The following is a 23,863-nucleotide window of genomic DNA, read 5'->3' on the forward strand; positions in this document are numbered from 1 at the left end:
ACATCCAAACTTTAGTTTTTATTCAAAAAACACCTAGAAATCTTCTAAAAATACCTAGAAACACTCTAAAAAATTAAAAAAATACTCAGATTTAGGAGGAAGACACATCAACTTGGAGATCAAAGGCTAATCTAATGACGGAGAAAAAATAAGGTTGTCGTAATCAGCTAGGTAACTATTTTGCTTATTTTTATATAATTGATTGTTAGGTTTATTTAACAATGTAATTTTATTTCAAAAAAAGTAGAGACCGACGTTTGTCGAGTGGGGTTGGTGCCTAACACCTTCCAACCCCGTAATGTGATCCCTGGACCTGTTCTCTTTGTAAATTAGTGTTTTATCTGTTAGAGTCAATATTTGATTCCTAAACCATAATAACTAGGTGGTTACTCCCAAACCTCAAAAATCAAAAGTGGATCCGCACACCCCACGAATCGAGGACGTTTTCAGTTGGTTATATATGGGTTTTCATTATCAAATATTTTGTGGATGACACTATTTATTGCTACAAAACATGACTAATTGCTAAGAGATTTACACAAATTTCAGGAAATGATTTTTGTTCTACATTTACTTCTGTAAGTAAACTTTTTATTATTTACCTCCTTTATTTCTTTAATTGCATGTCACTTATGGCCTCTTCACCAACTCAATGTGAAGAATGCCTTTCTGAATGATGATTTGATAGAGGTTATCTATATGGACCCACTTCCTGGATTTCATCTTTGGGGGGAGTAGTCTAAGAAGGTATGTCGCCTTCTCAAATCTCTGTATGGTATGAAGCAGTTTTCGCAAGTTTGATTTCAACATTTTTCTATAATTATTTTATCTATGAAATTTTCAAATGTCACTCAAATTATACATGCTTTGTTCGTCAATGATTAGATGGTCATTGCAATATTATTCTAGTTTATGTGGATGATATTATCCTAACTAGAGATGATGTCTAGTAGATTAACATGGTAAAAATGATATTAGGTCGTGTCTTAGAAGATGAGAACTTGGGTCTCCCCAAGTACTTCTTGAGGATAGAAGTAACTCGCTTTCACCATGATATTTTCTATCTTATCGCAAATACACATTAATCTTATTCAGGGCACTGTTTTGTTTGGTTGTTGTCCTGTTTCCTTTCCTATGGATCAAAATCATCGTTTCATACTAAATTTGGTGATCTATTATTTGATCTTTCTTCTTATCAGAGACTTGTAGGCTGTTTGATTTATTTAAATAATACTAGACCAAATTTGACTTTTGCGATTAATGCGGTTAGTCAGTTCATGCATGCTCTATGCACTCCTCATCTTGATGTTGTTTATCATATTTTTCGTTATTTGAAATCGCATCCTGATCTTAGGTTGTTCTATTCGTCCACTACTCAACCTCATTTGTCACATTTTATTGACGTTTATTATACTGATTCTATTATAAATAGGAAATCTACCTCTAATTTTTGTACTTTCTATGGTAATAACCTAATCTCGTGGAAAAGTAAGAAACATAGTGTGATTTTCCATTCTTCTACTGAAGTTGAGTATCGTGCTATGGCCCTTGGTACATGTGAACTTATTTGACTTCGATCTTTGCTAATAGAATTGGAATTTTCTATTTATGGTTCTCCCATATTATTTTGTGACAACAAATCTGTTATCATGTTTGTTTCTAACTCTATTCTTCACGAAAGAACCAAACATTCAGAGGTTGATATTCACTTTCTCAAAGAGAAATTTCGATCTTGTGTCCTTTAGATAGTATTTGTATCTTCTTCAGATCAACTTACCGACATGCTTACAAAGTCTGTTGGTCATTCTGCCACTAATTATCATCTTATAAAACTAGCCTTACTTGATATATATACCCCAATTTTAGGGGGAGTATTGGAAATAATGTAGTTTCTTAGTTTTCTATCATTTTTATGTAAGGGCATGTATGTCCATTCACATTTTTGTTAATATATATATCTATCAAGCTCTCATTATGAGGCTTGACAATTCTTCTGACAATACTTATAATATAATCCAATATGTCGCACATTGCCTCGAATAGAATATTTCTATTTGGAGCTGGAATAATGGGAGCCGAGATTATCTTGAACTTGAGTTTATTAAATGTGGAGAGATATGAACCAAAGAACTCGTAAGGGACATCAGCGACTAACAATTCACATAAAGGATTTGAGATCTTCCCCAAATCTTTTATTAAATGTCCTACCACTATCCTAAATGTTACCATAAAATGATATTTTTCCCAATTCCATACTAGATTGATCTCTTTATAATGCACTAAGACCAAAGTCTAATGATGGAGACATTCTTCAAAATTGGATTCGAATACTAAAAAGTAATCCATAAACATTCTTAGAAACCTTTATAACCTGTTTGAAAAGATATTCATTATGCATCGCTGAAAAGTAACGAGTGTATTGCACAACTCAAAAGCCATGTGAAGATATGCAAAAGTTTCAAATAGACAGGTAAAAATTATTTTCTCTTGATCAGTAAGGACAATCAGAATTTGATTATAATTAGAATAACCATTTAAAAAGCAATAAGAAGTATTTCCTGCCAATTGTTCTAACATCTGGTCTATGGAAGATAGTGGGAAGTTATATTTGGGAGTCATGGAATTGAGTTTCCTATGGTCGATACACATTATCTCCATCCTTTCTAAAGTCGAGTGGAGATTAACTTATTGTCTTGCTTCACTACCACAATGTTACTAGACTTTTTTGGAACTATTTGAATTGGACTCACCAAACGACTGTCAGAGCTAAAGTATATGACACTCGTATCTAATCATTTCATCACCTCACTCTTACTACATATTTCATTACTAAATTAAATAATCTATGAGATTCTGAGGAATGCTTAACAAAATCTTCTAAGAAAATTTGATGCATAACCACAGACGGACTAATATTTTTAATGTCAGTTATGGTCCAATCAATAGCTTCATAATGTTCTCTAAATTTTTTTATAATTTTTCCTTCTGGATTTGACTGATTTGAAAGAAAATGATCACCAACAAAGTTTGATTCTTGCTAAGAAATACGTATCTCAAAGTTTTGGGAAGTGACTTGAGTTCTAACTTGGGAGATTCAATTTAGGAAAGAACAAGAGTAGTTGTACGAACGGGAAGATTTTCAATTTTAGTGTATCAACTCGTAGAGTCTAAAAATGGAATAGATTCTAGTAATATGTTAACTTCTTTAATTGACTCATCTAGGTCAAAATCAAGGTCAACAGGGGCTAAACTTATTTTCAAAAGATTAGTATAAACTAGATCCTGACACATTCGATTGATAAAAGTGTCGAACATGTTCACTTCTTCCACATCAATTCCTTGAAAATTATGGAAGACATTTAATTTGACTTTCATATCCTCGAAAGTTAAATTCATAATCCCATTTCGACAATGACTGACTATGGGTTACTAAGAATAGATGTCCTAAGATGATAAGAACATGACTAGTTGGGTTAATAATTGGCCCTGTGTTTAAATCAACAAAGTCGATAGGAAATTAGAAATATTTGACTATCATTATCACATCTTTGAAAATTACTTTCGAAATCTTGATCAATATATTGCTAGACTCAATGTGATGTCGATGAGTTTCAAGACCCCCAAACCTACCTATTTATAAATCGAATAAGGTTAAAAATTTTGTACTCGCCCCTAAGTCAAGAAGTCATTTTTCAACAACTTGATTTCTAATATGAATGGAAATTGTCGGACATCTAGGATCCTTGAAGTTAGGTGCAACTGTTTGTTGGATGAGAGACTAAGATTAGATGGTTATAATGGCTTCCTGAGGATAATATGTTTTCCTCTTTACAAAGGTCAAATCCTTAAGGATTTTGGCATAAGAAGATATTTATTTAATGGCAACTAATAATGGAATGTTGATGTGAACATTTTGGAAAACTAAAAAGATACCCTCAAATTATTTACTCTCCTTATTTTCTCTAAGGCAAAGTGTGAATGGTGTTTGTGGAATTAGTGGAACAATTAGAAGACTTTCCAATTTTTTTCCTTTCTTGGAGGGGATTTTGAACTCTCATCTACTTGAACCTTATCTTTTTCTAGGATATCTTTATTTTTTCAATAGGTTGGACATTGTTATTCACCTTCTTTCCTAATCATATTCACCTTCTTTCCTAATCATATGGTGTGGATAACTTGAATAGAGTCTTACAAAACTCCATGATGACTTTCAACCTGTTGATAAGACTATCGTTGTCCTTTTCATATAAATTAAAATATATGTAATTTTTCTTAACTTTTGAAGCAGGTAAGGAATCGAACTCAAGAGAAAGGGGGTAGAATTCAGTTAAGATAATAAAATCAAATCTAACAAAAACTATTAAAATTATTTTTGTGTTTTTGAAGTTACCAAAAGAAAATAAAAGTTGCTAGAAAGTTAAACTAATAAAAATGAAATTAAAGCAAAAAAACTATAGAAGGAAGTACCATTGAAAAGGGATCTACCTAGAGTAAATTATTAAGTCAAAATATAGTTTCTAATATCTTTGATAACTCAATCATAAGGGCTTGGAGTTAGCTCCTTAGATTGAAAGATTTAACAAGATAAAATCATATTTAAAGAACATAAAAATAAAATTCTCCCACTCTCTAATTTGTGAATCTCTTACTATCAAATATATAGATTAAACATGCTACATCTTGATCTAATCTAAGAATGAAGCATCTAGGTTAAGCATAAAAGGTGTAAGAGTTCATCTTTATCCTTAATCCATAGGAGTGGTTAAGTCTTGAAGAGAACTCATAAACATTAAAGGAAATTAAGAGGTAAATAAACTAAGACTTCTCTACTCTCCAATAGAGGGGAAATTAGTCTAAGATCATTGCAAGTGATATGAAAATATAAATGGAGAAAAACAAGCCTTACTTCATTGAATAAAAATAGTTACACTGTCTACTCTCTCACTTACAAGAATTACAAAACTTTAATGGAAAACCTAGGCTATAAAATGAAAAATAAAATAAGAGGGCAACGACCTTAGGTTAAAGGAACATGGACAAGAAGTCAAGATGGACCAAAGAAGGGGCCAAGAAATGAACCATTTCTGCATTGAGAAATGTTCCATTTATAAAAATCCCAGATTCTAAAGGGATCCATTCTTATTCAAGTTAGCTATTGCAGACAAGATCGCATACGAAGCACACTCGTACAATTTTAGGGTGCTCCAATCGAGGTCCATCGCGTAGCCCAAGTTGTTCACCGCGTTGCGGTAAAGGTGAAACTTTTGATCTCAAAATTTGGTTAAGATGATTGATTGGTCCTTCAAATTGAAATGCAATGTCTAGTTTCTGATTTCGATGCCCAATTTGATGATCTGATCTTTGATCTGTACAGTGAACACACGTAATCATGATTTTTCGACAAATACAATTATTTATGCATAATTAAGCCCAATTAGCATGGAAGAACATGCAGCATAATATTTAAAGGCTTAACATGATTATTTACTTAATATAGAACAATAGGGATGAAAAGTTAAGATAAATACCAAGGAAAAGTTCAGACAAATCAATGTTTTGAAATATTGATCATACCCCCAATCTTACATTTTTCTGGTCTCTAGAAAGTAAAGTTGTCACTTATTTAACTCGTAAGGATTTGTAGAAAATATAACCACAAAATTCAAAATAATTTTGAAGTAAAAATGATCAAAATCAAAATTTATATTGAAAAACACATGTCAATTATGGTTTGTCAATTATTTGGAAGTAACACTTAGTATAGAGTCCCAACTATTATTTTTCTATGACAAAACTTAGACTTAAATTGACTTTTAAGAAATAGTAATTCTAACTTAAAAACTTTAAAGATTCAGCTTCCTAGAGTGAGTTCAAAAAAACCTTGAATCTACCTAGGAATAATTGGATTAACTTAGGGTATAATGTAAAACTTAGCATCCTATATAACTGATACACCCCCATACTGAAACTGATATTGTCCTCAATATTTCAGCATGCTCATGCACATACAAAATTGAAATTGACAAAAGGAAATGAAGTGACTTGGATAGTACCTAAAAAAGATCCTAAAGTTCTATTGATACCGACACATCATTCATCATTGTTGCAACGCATGTTATATGAAGTCGAGAGGTATTATGCTCATAACCTAAGTGAATGATTCCTAGACTATGTTAGATAAACACACAAGACAAAATAACTACTAAAAAAATATAGGTTGTCTCCTAGTACCACTAAGTTTTACTTCTTCATCCAGACTTATTGGAGTTGAGGGTCTCAACTCAAATTACATAGGTTGCCTCCCAAGCAACATAAAGTTTAACGTCTTCAATCTATGAGCGATCAATAGGAATTTTCCTATCACCAAATTTGATAGACACCATAATTGATTTTTCATCTCGAGTATAACTTAGAAAAATATATACGGCTCGAACGATATATAAATACAGCCAACATTCTTTTTATGTCTCTCTACGTTAAAAAATTCACCTTTTTGAGAAATTGTTCAGTTATTGTGTTCCTTATGATAATGAAGATTATAGGATCGATAGGATCCTTATAATTTTATAAAATTATAGGTTGGAAGGGACTCAGACCTTCATCAATTTCAAAAGATATTTTATTATTGGTGGTGACTAAATTTTTAAAAGTTGGTATAAATAGAGGATCGAAATTGATCCTCATTTTCTCTTAGACAAGCTTATTTTTTTAGAATGGATTGATAGGCAATTCTAAATGGATTTCTTCTTCCTTGAGAGGTTATTCTAAAGATTGACTTTGTGGGATAGTTTCTTCTTGGAACAGATCACTCTTTTCTAAAGAGATAACTTGTTGCTCTAGTTGTAATTCCATCTTACCTATGATTGGTATTGTAACCTGGCTGGTTGATATATATTTTGACTTCAAAAGGAAGTGGGTTATCAACTATGGATTAATAATTATAGAGTTCCCCATGGAATTCAAATTGGTCACTAAAGGATCTTGGAAGAGTGGTAGATTTTTTGGGATTGGGATATCTTCATTTTCTAGTTGATCAAACTTATCTTCTTTTAAGGATAATTTTAAGTGTCTTAATTGGGTCTCCATATGGATTAGGGCTTGAGCATTCTCTTGTTGTTGTTGGAGAAGTTGTTGTTGTTGATTTAACAACTCTATCATCATGGATTCTAATGCGATTGGTGGTTGAAAAGTTTAAGTAGGACAATTGTAAATCAATTGTGGCTTTATAAATGATTGAAAGGTTGAGTAAAATTGTTGAGGAATCATTGAGTTGTCATACATATGGTTGCCGAAAAAACTATCATAAGTGAACTCGTTCTACCTATATGAGAAATTTGGAGAGAACCAACTTTTCAAATGGCATGGTTGACTAAACAGATTAGGGGTCGGCATCAAATAGCAATTGTATTCATGAAAGGTTTGGGACTGTTTATTCTTCGTGATGGATAAGTTTGGGCAATACTTGATTATGTGATCATAGTTATCGCATAATACATAAGGATCGTGTTCATCTATCTACTCCTATAACATACTCGAATCTATGGAGTAGGTTGTAAATTGGTAGCTTTTGAAAAGTATTGATTATATCATTTAGACTATTCACTTCAATCAATATGTTCATCATGACATACTCATAACCATTCTCCATCAAAAGATCAAGATATTGAACTACCATACTCTTCAAATTTCTATTAAGCACTCAAAATACATAATCAATCAAACAATCAAAAGAAAGAAAAGATTGGACTTAGATAGGTTACTGAACTTTAGACAGCTCCTAACTGGGTAAAAATAACACAATTAGCCTTTCGACTCAGTTCTATGAAATCAAGGTTGGATCATTCGAATATCTAGATCGAGGGTGGTACACAATGCACAAGTAAAGGCACTCTTAAATCACATTCTTTTTTTTAACAGACTAAGTTTATCCCCTCAAAGGACAAGATCTTACTAAATACCAAAAGTAATCAATAAGTGCAATCGGTTCAACTTGAAAGATTTCTCCTATTGTGTTCGTGGGCCCCATAGTCAATTTTAATTAATTTGATTAGGTGATTAGTGGATTGATTATCCTAATTAGAGTAAGGAATTGGTAATCACTTCCAATCCTTATCTTATTTGGTCATCTCTAGGAGAGGGATGCTCTTTACTACCTAATTAATTAATTAATTTAAGTGTGTACAAATTAAAAAATAACAAAGATAAGGAGTAACCCTCTAGCTAGAAGAGACATGGGTGTTTCAAAATTACCTCCCTTACTAGACAGAGTGAAGACAAGTTGAGCCGACTTAGGCCACTAACTCCAGATTTGGTATGCAAATCTAAGAAGTTGTGACGGTATTGTCCAATAGTCGTCTTTCCCTAGTCTATTACAATCCAAGTCGTCTTGGATAATTAATGAAAGAAAATTTACAAATAACCTAATACAAGAGTTTCTAAAACAAAAAATTAAACCTATCTAAATTGCAATAAAAATGAAAGGAAAATAGAAAATGAAATGGTCTTGGAACTTTTATGATCTTTTAAGCTTTTTCTCCAAAAATCGTTCAAACCTACAAAAAGAAACAAAAAGTCAAAAATTAAAAAAATTCAAGAAATAAAAACAAAAACAGATGATGCTATTATAATCTAGGGATCAACAGAAGAATGCTATAAAAACTAGAGGAAAATTTTCCAAAATTTTACCACGACGCCCAAATAAGTATGAGCAGCGTGGTAATAACGTCATCTTTGGTCACCAAATTTTCACAGTAACCTCCTGTTGGTTCATTGATTGCAATAATTTTTTTTTTAAATTTTTTTAGATCAACAGAAAGAAAAAATAGAAAAATGAAGAAGAATGACAAAAATGAACTTCAAATCAAAACTTGAAACTACTACACCTTTCCTCGGCAATGATGTCAAAATTTTGATGAAATTATCGTTATCCTTCCTATAGAAATTAAAATATATGTAACATTCTTTGACTTTTGGGACAAGAAAGGGGATTGAATCCAAGAGAAATGAGGTAGAATTTAGCTAAGATAATGAAATCGAATCTAACCAAAACTATTTTTGTGTTTTTGAAGTTACAAAAAAAAAATAAAAGTTGTTGGAAAGTTAAATTAATAGAAATGAAATTAAAATAAAAATTATAGAGAAAAATATCATTGGAAATGGATCCACGTAGAACAAATTATTAAGTCAAAATCTAGTTTTTAACCTCTTTGATAACTCAATCATAAAGATTTGGTGTTAGCTCCTTAGATCGAAATATTTAACAAGATAAAATCAAACTTAAAGAAGATAGAAATAGAATTCCTTCACTCTCTAATATATGAATCTCTTACTATCAAATAGCTAGATTAAGCATGCTACATATTGATCTAATATAATAATGAAGCATATAGGTTAAGCATAAAAGGTATTAGAATTCATCTCTAGCATTAATCCATAGGATTGGACAAGCCTTGAGGAGAACTCATAAACATTAAAAGAAATTAAGAGATAATAAATTAAATACAACAAAGTAATCTTGCTTTAGGCATCTCCACTCTCCAATGGATGAGAGATTAGCCTAAGGTCATTGCAAATAATAGAAAAAGATAAATGGAGAAGAACAAATCGTGCTTCATTGAATAAAGATAGATACATTCTCTTCTCACGTATAAGAATTATAAAATTTTAATGAAAAACCTAAACTAGAAAAAGAAAAATAAAAGAAAAGACCAAGGGCTTTACGTTAAAGGAAGAAGGGTAAGAAGCCAAGAGAGAGGCTAAAGAAAGGGGCTAAGAAATGGTCATTTCTACATTGAGAAATGTTCTATTTATACAAATCGTAGGTTCTGGAAGGATCCATTCTTAGTCTGTTAGTTATTGTGGATAAGATCATGTGTGAAGCACACATACGCAATTTTAGGGGTCCACCACGCCACCTAAGTTGCTCACAGCGCTACAGTAAAGGTGAAACCATTGGTCGCAAAATTTGATCAAGATGCTTGATTAATCATCTAGATTGAAATGCAATGTCTAGTTTTTATTATTATTTCGAGACCCACTTTGATGGTCTGATCTTTAATCTACACAGTGAACACATGTAATTAGGATTTCCCGACAAATGTAATTTTTTATGCATAATTAAGCCTAATTAGCATGGAAGAACATGCAATGTGATATTTCGAGACTTAATATGATTATTTACTTAATATAGAAAAATAAAGATAAAAATTGAGATAAATACTAAGGAAAAGTGTAGACAATCAGTGTTTAGATACACTGATCACTCATATTGTCCTTTTGGTCCGATTGGAATCGTAGGTAGACCTTGATGTTAAGAATGGTTTGACTTGGGAGCTGACCTTTCACTCCTAGGAAAATAGCTAACTTGTAGCACTCCCAAATCCTAACACGAATCCCCATGTTCTTGTGATAGGATCCAATGTACTAAATAACACTCCCCATGGATGATAATTATATAAATAGACAACATATGGTTAAGATGATAATATAGCAACATAATAATATTAAAATTGAATTACAAACGTGATAACATACCCAAAAAGTATCTGAGTGCAAGAACGTACTCAAATATTAAACTCAAAAAAAGAAGAAGGAAATGGCATAACATTGCCAATATACAAGAGTCCTCACTAACATAAAATCCTACCCTTTCACTCAAAAATAAAGCAAACGATCCTAAATTGCAATTGGACTAATAAAAATAGTTTCATCGCTCACCTAAGAGTAAACCCTGATCATTCTTGTATCCTACAAAATGGATTTTCTCTAGAGGCTCCTCAATTGAGGGTGAATCTACAACTGAAATAATAGGGTGAGTAAAAGGGGAAGGTGCCCAATAGAAAAACATCTATCTCAAACTAGCAGTACCGTAGGGATGAAACAAATCAATCTATATAAGATATTTGAAACATATGTAGGGTTTCTAGTGTCAATAGAAGTACAATTTTTTTTTAGCTTGGTGGGGTTAGTGATTAAAAATTAACATATATTAGTCTAAGAAGGGGTTCAAATGGTATGAACCTAAAACTTTGGGAACAAGCTCCACAAGGTCTTACCACTTAGCAAAGTGGTTTTTCTTATAAATAAATATAAAATATGTTCAAAATGGAAATGGATCATTTGAAACACATTGTAATAATTCAATTTAAAGTCCTCATAGTATTTCTAACATAATTAAATACAAAATAATAGAAGTGTAGTTGATAAGAGCGTTGAGAATCACGACTAGATACATCTTAGTCAAGATCCAATTTGTTCAAGACTTTACCGGTGTGTGTGACACCCCGCCAAACGCTAACACAAATCCCAAGGCCGCCTCGAGGCACTAGGTGCCGCCTCAAAATTTTGGCATGGTCTCCTCTATTTATATTAGCGTTTCACAGAACTCGAACCTGATAGACCATATCCAAACAATCCTATATAAAACAACATATCCACAATAAATAAGAAACGAAAAATAGAAGATTTTATGAAAAACAAAAAGCAAGGTCAGAGTTGCACAAAAAGGGATAGAGTTATACATGATTACAAAATATTTATCCTCACTCTAACATAGCCCTATCACTTGGCCCAAAATACTATGTGTACCTCCTAGGACGAACTAACTCCTAGGAGAAATAATCCCAATGCTCACCGGGTAATGGATACTGGTCGTCGATCTAACCAATCAAATACTCCTCGATGGATGGCTCAACACTCGTCTCCCCAAGCACAGGCTCTGCAACTAAAAAAATGAAAGGAAAGAGTGAGTAACAATGGTTATCCAGTAGGTCCACAAATAATTCCCACTAATAACCTAACCTAACGTGATCGAATAATCATACTGTATCATTCCAAAACATGCAAGTTTTACAATTGAAATTACGATTAACTGGTACATATAGCCAGGGATGAGTAACTAAACAGTTTAAAATTTACACATAACATCAATCATCCATACTCATTATACATTTTTCATTTATGCAAATACAATTGACAACATTGAAATAGTAGACATGTTTTTCAGTTTATAATTTGAAATACAACAACAGATACATAATACAAGTGGTGGAGTAATGGAATTTGAGCATTGGGATTCATGACTGGATCACTCCCAGTCGGGACATGATGTTACAACATAAATCTGGCTTTTAGCCGGTCGATGCGCTTACCACACTGGTGACCATTTATCCGTCTCATGAGAGCTGTTTGACGTGACCGTAAGCAATGGGTCTCTTTTCGATGTGTCAGAAAGTTCGACTACTACTAGATTGTTAGTGATCACTGACCAATCATCTTCGTCTATGCCTATCAGGCGTGCATGTGATTCCCAAAATGACACTCCACTCGTATATGACCACCTTTACAATACACGTTCACTGGTAAAGATAAGAAAGGAATGGACCCAGATTTCAGTTGTAATTTCACTCTCATACACGTCCCATACCACGTACGAGCTTGGTGGTCCCTACTGTCCATCCCAAGATAGTGCACCCCTCCAGATGATGTGACGCACTATCCCTTTAGGCATTCACAAACCCTTTAACAGCTCACAAAATAGCTATGTATATATATAATTTTTCATTTAAAACAAAAGAGAAATTAACATAACAGGATTGAAAATGGATATTCAGTTCCTACCAGGCAACTGTGGCCACCCAGCCTAAAAATAAATACAGTACTCAGCGCACGCGTTAACATAATCGTAAATAAACATGCAACCCTTTCATTAATAACCTGGATATTCTTTCACCAACCTACACACAACATACAATGTAAAATGCAGACATTACCCCTTGGGTGTGATTCTGGCATTTTACCGTTCATCCCCTTTTTCATTCTCTCAACATTCTCACTTTTTGTTTTTTCAAATCAAACTATTCATTTTCAATTTTTCAAAGTCATTTTTTTTTGTCTTTCCATTGAAAAACATCAAGGTTTATTCAAAATGAGGTCCTAGCGATGCACATGATCAAAACTATTAAAAACAAGGAAAGCTGGTGAAAATTTGACTAAGTGTTGAAAACTCAATTTTTCAAAGTTCTCGAAATTGAAAACGGGTTTTTGAAATTGAAAGCCTCGATCACGAGATTCGACACCATATGATTTTGGTAATCTAATTCAAAGTAATGCGAAAGTTATTACATTTTGAAAATTTATCGAAAATGTTGAAATCTACGTTTTGTTCTTGAAACCAAAATTTAGATTTTGATCCTTTGAGATTCGGATCTCGAAATCATTTTTATTGTTCCGAAATGGGGGGTAAAACCTTAATTTTATTAAAGAACTTACAGTAAATGGAAAGTAAAAATTAACCTTTGAGATTCGGATCTCAAAACCTTGATTTCGTTGGTGGCAGAAACCTCATTTTGTTGGTGAAACCAACAGAATGCCTTCGGTAGGTACTAGTGGTACCGACCCTTTTCGCCGACAACCTGAACCTCACTCGAACTTTAGAATTTTCGATCCCCTTTTCAAATTCTTCTCCCATTCTTCGAACCATTCGGCCCACCCACGAGTTTGTTATCAAAATTTCGATAAAACACATTAAAACAATTACTTCTACCATGAATTTAAAAAAAACAAAAATTTTCTACGATTTACAACTACAACACATTTTCAACAAAAATCCCTAAATGCACATTTTCATAAATCTAAAGTTACCAATAGGAATTGAAAGTTTCCTACTTGGTTTGTAGACGCTAGAGATAATGAACTCGTACAAGGATCAAAGTTGGTGGCAAGAGAGTCAATGTTGAGTTGAGTTTGATGCAAAGTTAGCGAGGGTTTGCAACTCCTTCGACGACGGTACTCTCCTTTACTTCTACACTAGAAGATGAGTCTCTAATAACAAGGATAAGCTCCGAGTATGATGATACCCTAAGTTACTCGCTAATTTATGATGGAGGGTGAGGAAAACGAATGTGAATGGGTTAACAAGGAGGGTAGGGTTGTAGCTATCGTCATAGCCGACAACTTTGTCTTCTTCGTCGGGGTTCAACGGTTCTTCGTTCTGAACGAATGTGGAGGAGAAGAGAGGAGAACCCTAGGTTTGAGAAAAATTTGAGTTTGGATGCTTTGGAGAAGAAAGAGAATGGATTAAAAGAAAATCAGTTTTCTTTTATAACAAGGGTAATGGCATACTTGTAATTTTCCCATCATTTTTAGTTTTAATCGTAACTTAACTATTCGAGCTCGAAAAATGACAAATAATTATACCATTTCGAATAATTTTTTCTGATTCTCCCTCTAACGAAAAATTTCTATTTTGGGTCCCTTTCAACACGAAATTCGAGGATTGGTTAACTTTTCCACCCAAATTTGAATTCAAACTTGCTTACAGGCTAAAGTATATATTTTGGTCATTTCGAAACTAATGGCGAAGTCAGTTTTTAATAAAAATGAATGTAACATAATCCGGGTACTTTACTCTAAGTTATCTTTTCAGAATATTCCTCGAATAACATTATTTAATTTCTTCGAGATACGAGTTAAAACACGGGGTTTTACAGTGTGGGACCTTAGCGTTAGTTCTTGATTTTTTGGTTAGCCGTTGCATTTACCACAATTGGGTAATCATTTATTCGACTCAGGTTGACCATTATTTATGACCATAAGGCATAAGTCCTTTCATGAAGTGTCAATGCGTTCGACTACTCTAGATTGTTAATGATCATTTACTAGTCATCTTCATCTAAGCCTATCAAGTGAACATATGATTCCCGTAAAGCATCTCTATATGTCCACAAACTACCTTTACATTAAATAATTCACTAGTAAAGATAAAATGAAATCTCCCAGATCTCAGTTGCGATGTTACTCTTTTATGCCTCCCATACTACATAGAAGTTTACCATCCAAATCGTACATCCTAAGATAGTATGTACTCTGAAAATGAGATGACACACTACCTTTTTAGGCATTTACAAATTCTTTAACAAATCTCAAAATATTTACACATTTATATTTTTATTGTGAAAATAAAATAAAAATTAACATTATAAGTGTATGGAATGAGTATCTAGTTTTCTATCATGCAACTGCCTAACACGATAATCAAACTAACAATCGTATTCTCATTAATCATACAGAAAAATAAATAAGCATGCAACATCGCCTCACAATGACATAAAGTAAATAGTAACTCTAGATATTATTTGTCATATAAAGATGTCTCTAAAAATGACAAGAAAAAAATATAAAATTAAAAATCTACTTTATATTGGAAAGTAATCTAAAAAAGAATTAAATTAAGAAAAAAAAATTTTGAATTGAAAAACATCTAAAGAAAATGAATCCACCCAGGATAATTAAATTAAATCAATTTATTTTCAAGTTTTTTTCGGATAACTCAGACAAGAAACTGACAAAGATTCTTGATTTGTAGGATTTAACAATAATGAATCAAATGATTAAAAATTTGAAATTACTTGTGATTTTATTACGTTTAATAGTTTTATCGTCTAATAATTCAACATCACAGTAAGTATCCAATATAATGGGTTGTGCCTAATAATAACGGATCATGTCGAGATAAATAATAAAGAGAAATAAATCGAGAATACTGAAGAAATAAGATTTAGAAGATAAATCTATAACAATGAAAAAATTAAGAACAAGAAGACTAAAATAAAAATAAATAATAATATTGACTCCTTAGATTGGGAGATTAGCCAAGATTCATTCTAAAAATCAACAAATAACATAAAATCAAAATCATACTTAACTTTTATTGATCTCTTGAATTAACTTGAATAATGTATCTTCAAATTATAAAAAAAAAATTAAAACCTAAAAATCTATTAAAAAAAAGATTAGGAGAGGAGAGGAGATGAGAGAGGAATTAATGGGAGAGCAAAAAACTAAAGAGACAAGATCTTTTTATAGATAAAAACTTGGGTTACTTTGACAACCTGTGTTCATCCTTTTTTGTCTGAATCTGATCTTCTATAAGAAATAGAAATATGTTCCCCACTCAATTAGAATTCTAATCCCATCTATCTTATTTTATTTTGATAATCGAGTCAAAAGTTATGTCCAAAATATTGAAACGTGACAAACTTGAAGTCTCTAACTTGTTACGTATTTTTGACCAATTCATAGTTCGAATGAGCTTTTTTACTTGAAATACGAATTTGTTCTCTTCTAAATCAATTTGTAACCATAAAATTTTACTTTTTTTTGATAAGTGAGTAAAAAATTATAGGCAAAACGGTATGATATGACAGATTTATAACTTGATTATGTTAATCTGCAATCATCGAATCACTTGGACCATGCTCTGACTTTGATTTGACCTTGATATTTTTTCACTATTTGATTCTTTAATTCTTATCTATTTTACCTGAAAATGAACATATAATTAAAATTTCAAAATCTGTGAAAATACATATAACTTAATCAATAAAATGTAACTTATAATGAATTAACTATTATGTATGAGTTTATGAAGAAATCGTAGTTCTTAGGTTAGAAAATACGATTAAGTATTTTATAAAATAATGAAAAAATATATACTTTTAGGCACTTAACAGATATCAATTTGTCAATACACGCATCCAAAGAGAGTCTACACTTTATATTATAAATTCTAAGTTATCTTACTTACAACACGATTTTTTTTAAAATTTTAATACTCAAATTATTCTTTTTTCGAATTTGACCAATATCGTACACCTTATGAAATAAAGCTTGCAATTTATCAATTATTTAAAATTAATTTATTCTAAAAATATTTGAGAAAAATAGTTCAAAATGATTAAAATGAGTTTTTAAGGCAATATGCATAAGGATGGGCGACCGATACAAATTCGATCGACTGAATATGAAAAATGCAAATACTAAATTTTTGTACATGGGACTCTGGATGGGTCGCCCAAACTTGAAGTTGGGTCGATTGAACCTAAGAGTTGTGTACTTGTTCATGGGACGATTGGTAGGTCAACCGAGCAGAATGGATTTTGTTATCTCTTTCGATGATTTTGTCCCAAATTCGTCAAATTTTTCAAAAATAAATTTTAAATCGGTCTAACAAAAAAATTACGTCAAACAAATAATCATAAACATGAATTTATAAAAAAGAATAATTTTCTCTAATTTATAACAAAATATATAAGGTTTTGAAGATTTAGAAGTTCCTTATCTTAGATCCAAGCTAAAAATCTACGAAGAACGTGAGAGATCATGTTGAGTTGGACATTTATTCCTAGAAGTGATCAAAGGTTCTACTTATTTGATTTCCCTCAAGGCTTGCAACACGTTGATCAATTCTCTCTTCTACATCGAATACTAATACAATATCTAATTAGATGAAAATCGAGATATAAGATTAAAAGGAGGTTAGGGTTTCTTTTTAAAAAAGAAAAGAACGTGAGAATTAAAAAAAATGGAATTTATCTTAAGTTTAGTATTTATGGAGCCGTATGGACGTAAGGGTCAATTTAGGATTTGTTTTCTTTTGTTTAAAAAGTTTATGTCCCATGTTTTGATTTTAATGAACTTATAGTCTATTTTGGGTATTTTTTTTATACGGACCTAATGGTGTCATCAGATTTATCAAAATCAAGTCTTAATTTTTTCTATATAACTAATCTTAAATAAAAATCCTTCAAATATGAGTTAAATATTTAGGTCATTAGATAATTGACCCAACTAGACTTCCATTTTTGTTATAGATTGAGTAGTGACTTGATTGATTTGAGTTTGAGCTTGATTGTTTGCTGTTATTGTTGGATGAATTATTGTTATTTCATCAATTCTGATATCATAGATTCTAAAGATGATTGTTGTTGGACAGGAGGATTATAATTGATCATGAGATCTGTTTGTAGGTAGTTGGAATTGGTATGGAACTTGAGGAACTATAGTTTGGTTCATATATTAGCCGACTTGTATAATAAAACCTTTATTAAAACCAGGAGGATCACTTTGTTGAATAGGTTTATTCTGTCTATATAAAAAAGTGGGATGATACATATTATCCGAGTGATACGTTTCATTAAAAGAACTAGGCGTTGATTTCCTAAATGCATAGTAACCATTGACTGCATTGGTTGCACGACCTTAATAAATGGCAAGTTGAGACAACATTCAACAAAATGGTCGTTAATGTCGTACAAGACATGTAAAATCCCAAGTTTTTTATTTGTATCTCGAAGAAAAATAAATAATGGAATTTTGAGAAAATCTTGAAAGTGGGACTTAGGGGTAAAACTTTAGGATGTTTCTAATCATTTTTAATAAAATTTGACCTTACCATTGGATTTAAAATGATTGAAAAATATATTTTAGCCTGTAAGCACGCTCAAATGTGAGTCCGAATAGAAAAATTACAAAATCCTCAATTACCGAGTCAGACCAAGCTAAAATAGTGACTTTTTGGTAGAGCAAGAATTATTAAGATTTTATTATACCATTAGATTCGTAACAAAAAATTATTGAACATGAACTATTTACTTATCATTTTTGGAGCACAAAAAGTCGAATTATCGTCAAAAACGAAAACGATGTCAATTTTAGGATCCCACTAGGTCAAAAATGTAAATTTTTGTTAGAGATAAAATTTATAGAAATTGACCATACCATTAGATCCAGAACAAAAAATTAGATAAAATAGAGTATTCATTTGTAAGTTTTGAAATCTGGATGGTCAAGTTATCGTCGATCGAAACAATAGATAAAATACTGATTTCATCTCAAGATTTACATAAATAATTTTTTTTTTATTTTTTTCACTATTCATCCTTTTAAACGAACCAAAATTAGATTTGTCGCAAATTGTTCGTCGTCGACTTCCGACGTAGAAGGGAGAAAGGTCTGCAGCCTCGACATTTATAAAACCCACCCATATCTTCAAAAATCAGTCGTACATATATACGGGAGTTTCGAAACTTCGTCATCGGATTTCATCCGTTTCGGGATCAAACCGTCCTCTACTGCAGAAGGGAGAAAGGATGATGGCGTCAAGATCTTTGAAACCATCGGGTAAGATTCAAAAATCAACAGTCTCAAAGTTCAATCTATCTCAATTTTCAAGCCAATCGTCTCGATTTTCACGCAAGCACTTCGACCATTTCGCACAAAGATGGTAAGAAACTCTCAATTTCTATGGTAGTCGACGTTCTGACACATCGAAAAGAGACCCATTGCTTACGATCACGTCAAACGGCTAGCCTTAGCCGGATAAATGGTCCCACAAGTGTGGTAAACAGTGACCAGCCACAAAATCAGGAACTACTACTTTATTATGAAACATCATGTCCCGACTAGGAGCGATTTAGTCGTGAATCCCAACTCTCTAATTTCGCTACTCCACCATTATGTATTATGTATCTGTTGCCTTATTTTGATATATAAAATGAAAAGCAAGTTTAATGTTTCCATTTGATCAATTAGATTTGTATAAAAAGAGAATGCTATATTGAGTACTGTTGAACGATGTAATGTGAGTTTTAAAATGTTTAGTTGCTCATCCCTGGTTATTTTTACCAGTTAATCATAGTTTCTTCTGTAAAATTTTACATATTTTAAAATAATTCAGTATGTTTATTTGTTTATGTTAAGAGAGGTTATTGGCAGAAATTGTTTGATTCTTTATTGGGTAACCATTGTTACTCACCTGTTCCTTCTCCATTTTTTTAACTTTAGAGCCTGCAGTTGGCGAGGCGAGCGTAGAACCAATAAGTGGGGATCATCTGGTGGGTCAGATAGACAACCAAAGTTCGTTATCTGGTGAGTACTGAGGCTATATCCCCTAGTGGTGTCGATTTATCCAAAAGTATTATAGATTTTATTCTGAGCATTAAGACTTTTGTTAGAGTGAAGAATATTTGTATAATCCTGTATTTTGGTTATTCTTCCGCACTCTGATCTTTCATACGTTATTAGATGTTTATAGGCTTCCGCTAGTATTATATTTTGTATGTATATATACAGGATTGTATGTCGTTTATCAGTTGTAGGTTGAACACCTTGGAATGCTAACATAAACAGAGGAGACCATGTCAAAATTTCGACGTGCCACCTAGTACCTCGAGATCTGGCATAAGAATTTGTGTTAGCATTTTGCGGGGTGCCACAGATGGTATCAGAGTATAGTATTATATCCGTATGGGATACTGATCTGCTATGTTTTAAAAAATTGGTTAACACCACAAATATTAAAACGATAATCATAGAATATCATTGGGAATTTGAAATTCGAACTCATTAGTGGTTCCGTATTAGAATTACAAGTTCTTCTGTGTCTAGAAGTTTATAAAGCCTAGTAAGCCTAGGTTAGGATTTTAGGTTTGTTCTGATAGTAATGGAAATGAAGTCTATTACTAAGTTCCAAGCTACGGTAGCAATTCATAGTTACGTAAGAACGATTTTTGCTTTATTCCGATAAGTGCCTTGTGGCGGATAAACACAAGTGAAGGCAATAGATGAGGCAGAGGCCGAAATGCAAAAAAGACGAAACAGATTCTGAATCAAACCATTGACCTGATAGTACAGCTAATGTCATTCATGGGATAGATGGCTGAGTCTCATGTCAAATTCAGAGAGGAAATATGATTAATACAACCATCATCACTTCAAAGTCAAATGAAATGAAGGCAATTAGTATTTAATAAAAGACAAATAATTACCAAACTAACAAATTCATAGGAAAATAAAGAATAAGTGGGGAGTGATATTATAGACATACCAACTCAATGGATGGAAGAATTTCATAAGAAATAATAACATATACTACTAAATCTATCAAAAGAAAAAGTTGTGGTATGTTATGAGTGTAGCAAATCAGGACATAAAGGAGAGTAATGTTCGGGTCAACGTTAGTTGATTAAGGATGTGTGGCTCTGAAAGATGCTAGACAAACCAATGTATGAGACAATAAGGCCACCATATTTTAATAAAGTTGATAGCGTATTCGTGCCATCCTGAACATACAAGACTAGCGATCGGAAGCGAGAGATGCTACAAGACTTACCAGGATTGCAAGGCGCACCATTAAATCTAAGAAATGAGGAAGCGCTGGACTTCTTCGCAATAGACAAATACTATATACCACCTTAGGGACCACTTCCACAGGTCGTGTCTTTAAAGAATGAGAAAATTCCCTAGTCCAAAGGATAGGTAAATTTAAGGATGTAGTTGTAGAATTTTCAACGATTACGTTTATCGAGATTTATGGACTTTTTCAATCCGATTGAGGTCAATGAGTGGGTTTTGAAGACTTGAGAGATTTTGAATGTCATGTAGTACTCGAAAATTAGTGGATGACGGTGACTACATTCCAATTGGATGGAGATGCCAGTCATTAGTAACGTTTGAGAGGAATATATTGGGAGATAGATCGTTTGAGTGGGTAGAATTCGAGAGGATATTTGTTTATAGATTTATATTTGAGACTACTCGAGAAATCAAGCACTAGGAGTTTTTGAGATTTGTGCAGGATAATCTATCAATTACAGAGACTGAGATATGATGTTCACTAGGTTGTCACGATATGCGTTCGAGTTTATCCTGACAAATCTGTAGAAGGCTGTAGATTTTTTAAAGGACTATAACCCTACCTAAGGGGTAGGAGGTCAATGATTGAGACTACAAATTATAGAGATACGATGAATCGAGCTTAGAGTGTAGAACGATGAGAGATGGAGTTACAAACCTCCAGAGGGCAAATTAGTCGACCTTAGACTTATTTTTCTCCCAAATTAGATCCGGGCAAGAGGCTGATGTATTTGAGTCCAATCTCCTCTTGATCAGTGTATCCATAATATAGAACTCTTTCACTACTAAGTTGTAGAGTTTCCTATCACTGAGTTAGAGAGCAGTTGGAGCTCCAATGATGCCAACAAGATCAAAGGAATCAACAAGACAGGTTCAAAGCCTACAGATCCTAGTCTACCAACTGCCTACTACACAGAGATTTACGAAGACAAGATCGTTGACATATTATGCATGTGATCAGATAAGACATATCAAGAGAGAATGTCCTCTGTCACAGGCACGAGCAAAGGTTATGACCTAGGAGAAAGTATATGTCTTTGACGAAGTTTTGAAAAGTACGATTTCTAATTATAATATTAGAAATTATAGTTCTATTTAATACCGGATCTTCTAGATCATATAATTCTGTTGAAAGTTTGCATACTTGCTAGAGCTGTTCTTCCCACTATTTATTCTTCTAGTATAATATTTGGAGGGGACTAAACAACCAACTTTTCTCCTACCGCTTTCCACTTTCTATGCTATCATCCCATCCTCATCTTTAACCTCACAATTTTTCTAGCGATTTGATATTTATTATAATTTGAAACTACGAAACTTCTGAAAGTGGACGGAGTAGAAACTACTCAACTAATAGTAAGGGGGTGAAGGAATGAAACTAATTTGAACTAGAATGAAAAGGTGCAAGCTTATAAAAAAACATAAATAAAAATAAAAAGCTAACTGTGAACCAACTAGATTGCGTTTTGATAACTGATATGTATGTTTTAGGTGTAAGGATGGTTGTAAAGTGTGAGAAGGCGAGTGTGATTTATAAGACTAGTAATGTGACTATATAGCAAGTGAAGGTATGGGTAATAACTAATACTATATATGGTTGAGTTGATGAACTGGTGAAATTTGAAAAATGTATCGTACAATTTTGAAAGAGCATGTGGTATGTAAAAGAAAAGAGATTTAGTAAAGTATAAGTTAGGAAGTGGGTCTATGTAAAATGTGAGAAAGAATAATCTTGTGACAATGTTGCATTAATGATGACTTAATGGAATTGTGAAAAAATAGATGTAGGATTTATCCCCTCGAGTAAGATTTTAAATTATAAAAGTTATGACAGAGGTTTTGAGGAAATATCACAATAAGTAGAAAATGTAATATTGAATTGAATATAAAGATAGTAATGTGTTTGCGGTAAGACTATGCATTAAGGAGTAATATTCACAGTAATTATGAGTAAAACATAATAGACGGTGTAATTTGTGAGAGAAGTAAAGATGAAGAATAAAGAAGATGTGAAAAGATTATGGTTGATAGACATTGGTGGGGAAGTGATACAAGGTAAATTGATTGTTATCTTAGGATTATACAAATAATGGATTAATTAGAGCATGAGTTTAAATTAGAGTGATTAATTAATGAATGTGTTGGGTTGACAGAATATGGGAGCCATAAGTCCACAAGTTATAAATGAGACTGGCTTGGGATTAAGAATAGATGGTAATCGAAAATAGGTATTGTTTATACATGTCGTGTTAGTGGAATCACGACAAAGCTAGATAAGGTATGATTTTAATTTCGAGGACGAAATTTTTATTAAGGGGGGGAAAATGTAAAACTCCAAATTTTCGATTCGTATCTTGAAGAAAAATAAATAGTAAAATTTTGAGAAAATCTTGAAAATGAGACTTAAGGGTAAAATTTTATGATGTTTCTGGTCATTTTTAATGAAATCTAACCTTACTATTGGATTTAAAATGATCAAAAAAATACTTTAACCTGTAAACACATTCAAATGCGAGACCGAATAAAAAAGTTACAAAATCCTCGATTATCGAGTCAGATTAGGCTAAAATAGTGATCTTTTGGTAGAACAAGAATTATTAAGATTCGATTATACCATTGGATTCATAACAAAAATTTATTGAACATAGATAATTTACTTATCATTTTTGGAGTACAAAAAGTCGAATTATCGTGAAAAACAAAAATAACGTCAATTTTAGGATCCCACTAGGCCAAAAATGTAATTTTTTGTTAGAGATAAAATTTGTAGAAATTAACCATACTATTAGATCCAGAATGAAAAATTAGATAAAATAGAGTATTCATTTGTCAGTTTTAGAATCTGGATAGTCAAGTTATCGTCAATCGAAACAATAGATAAAATATCGAT

The sequence above is a fragment of the Akebia trifoliata genome, chromosome 8 (assembly GCF_017979445.1).
Source record: "Akebia trifoliata isolate Shusen 1 chromosome 8, ASM1797944v1, whole genome shotgun sequence".
Lineage (NCBI taxonomy): Eukaryota > Viridiplantae > Streptophyta > Magnoliopsida > Ranunculales > Lardizabalaceae > Akebia > Akebia trifoliata.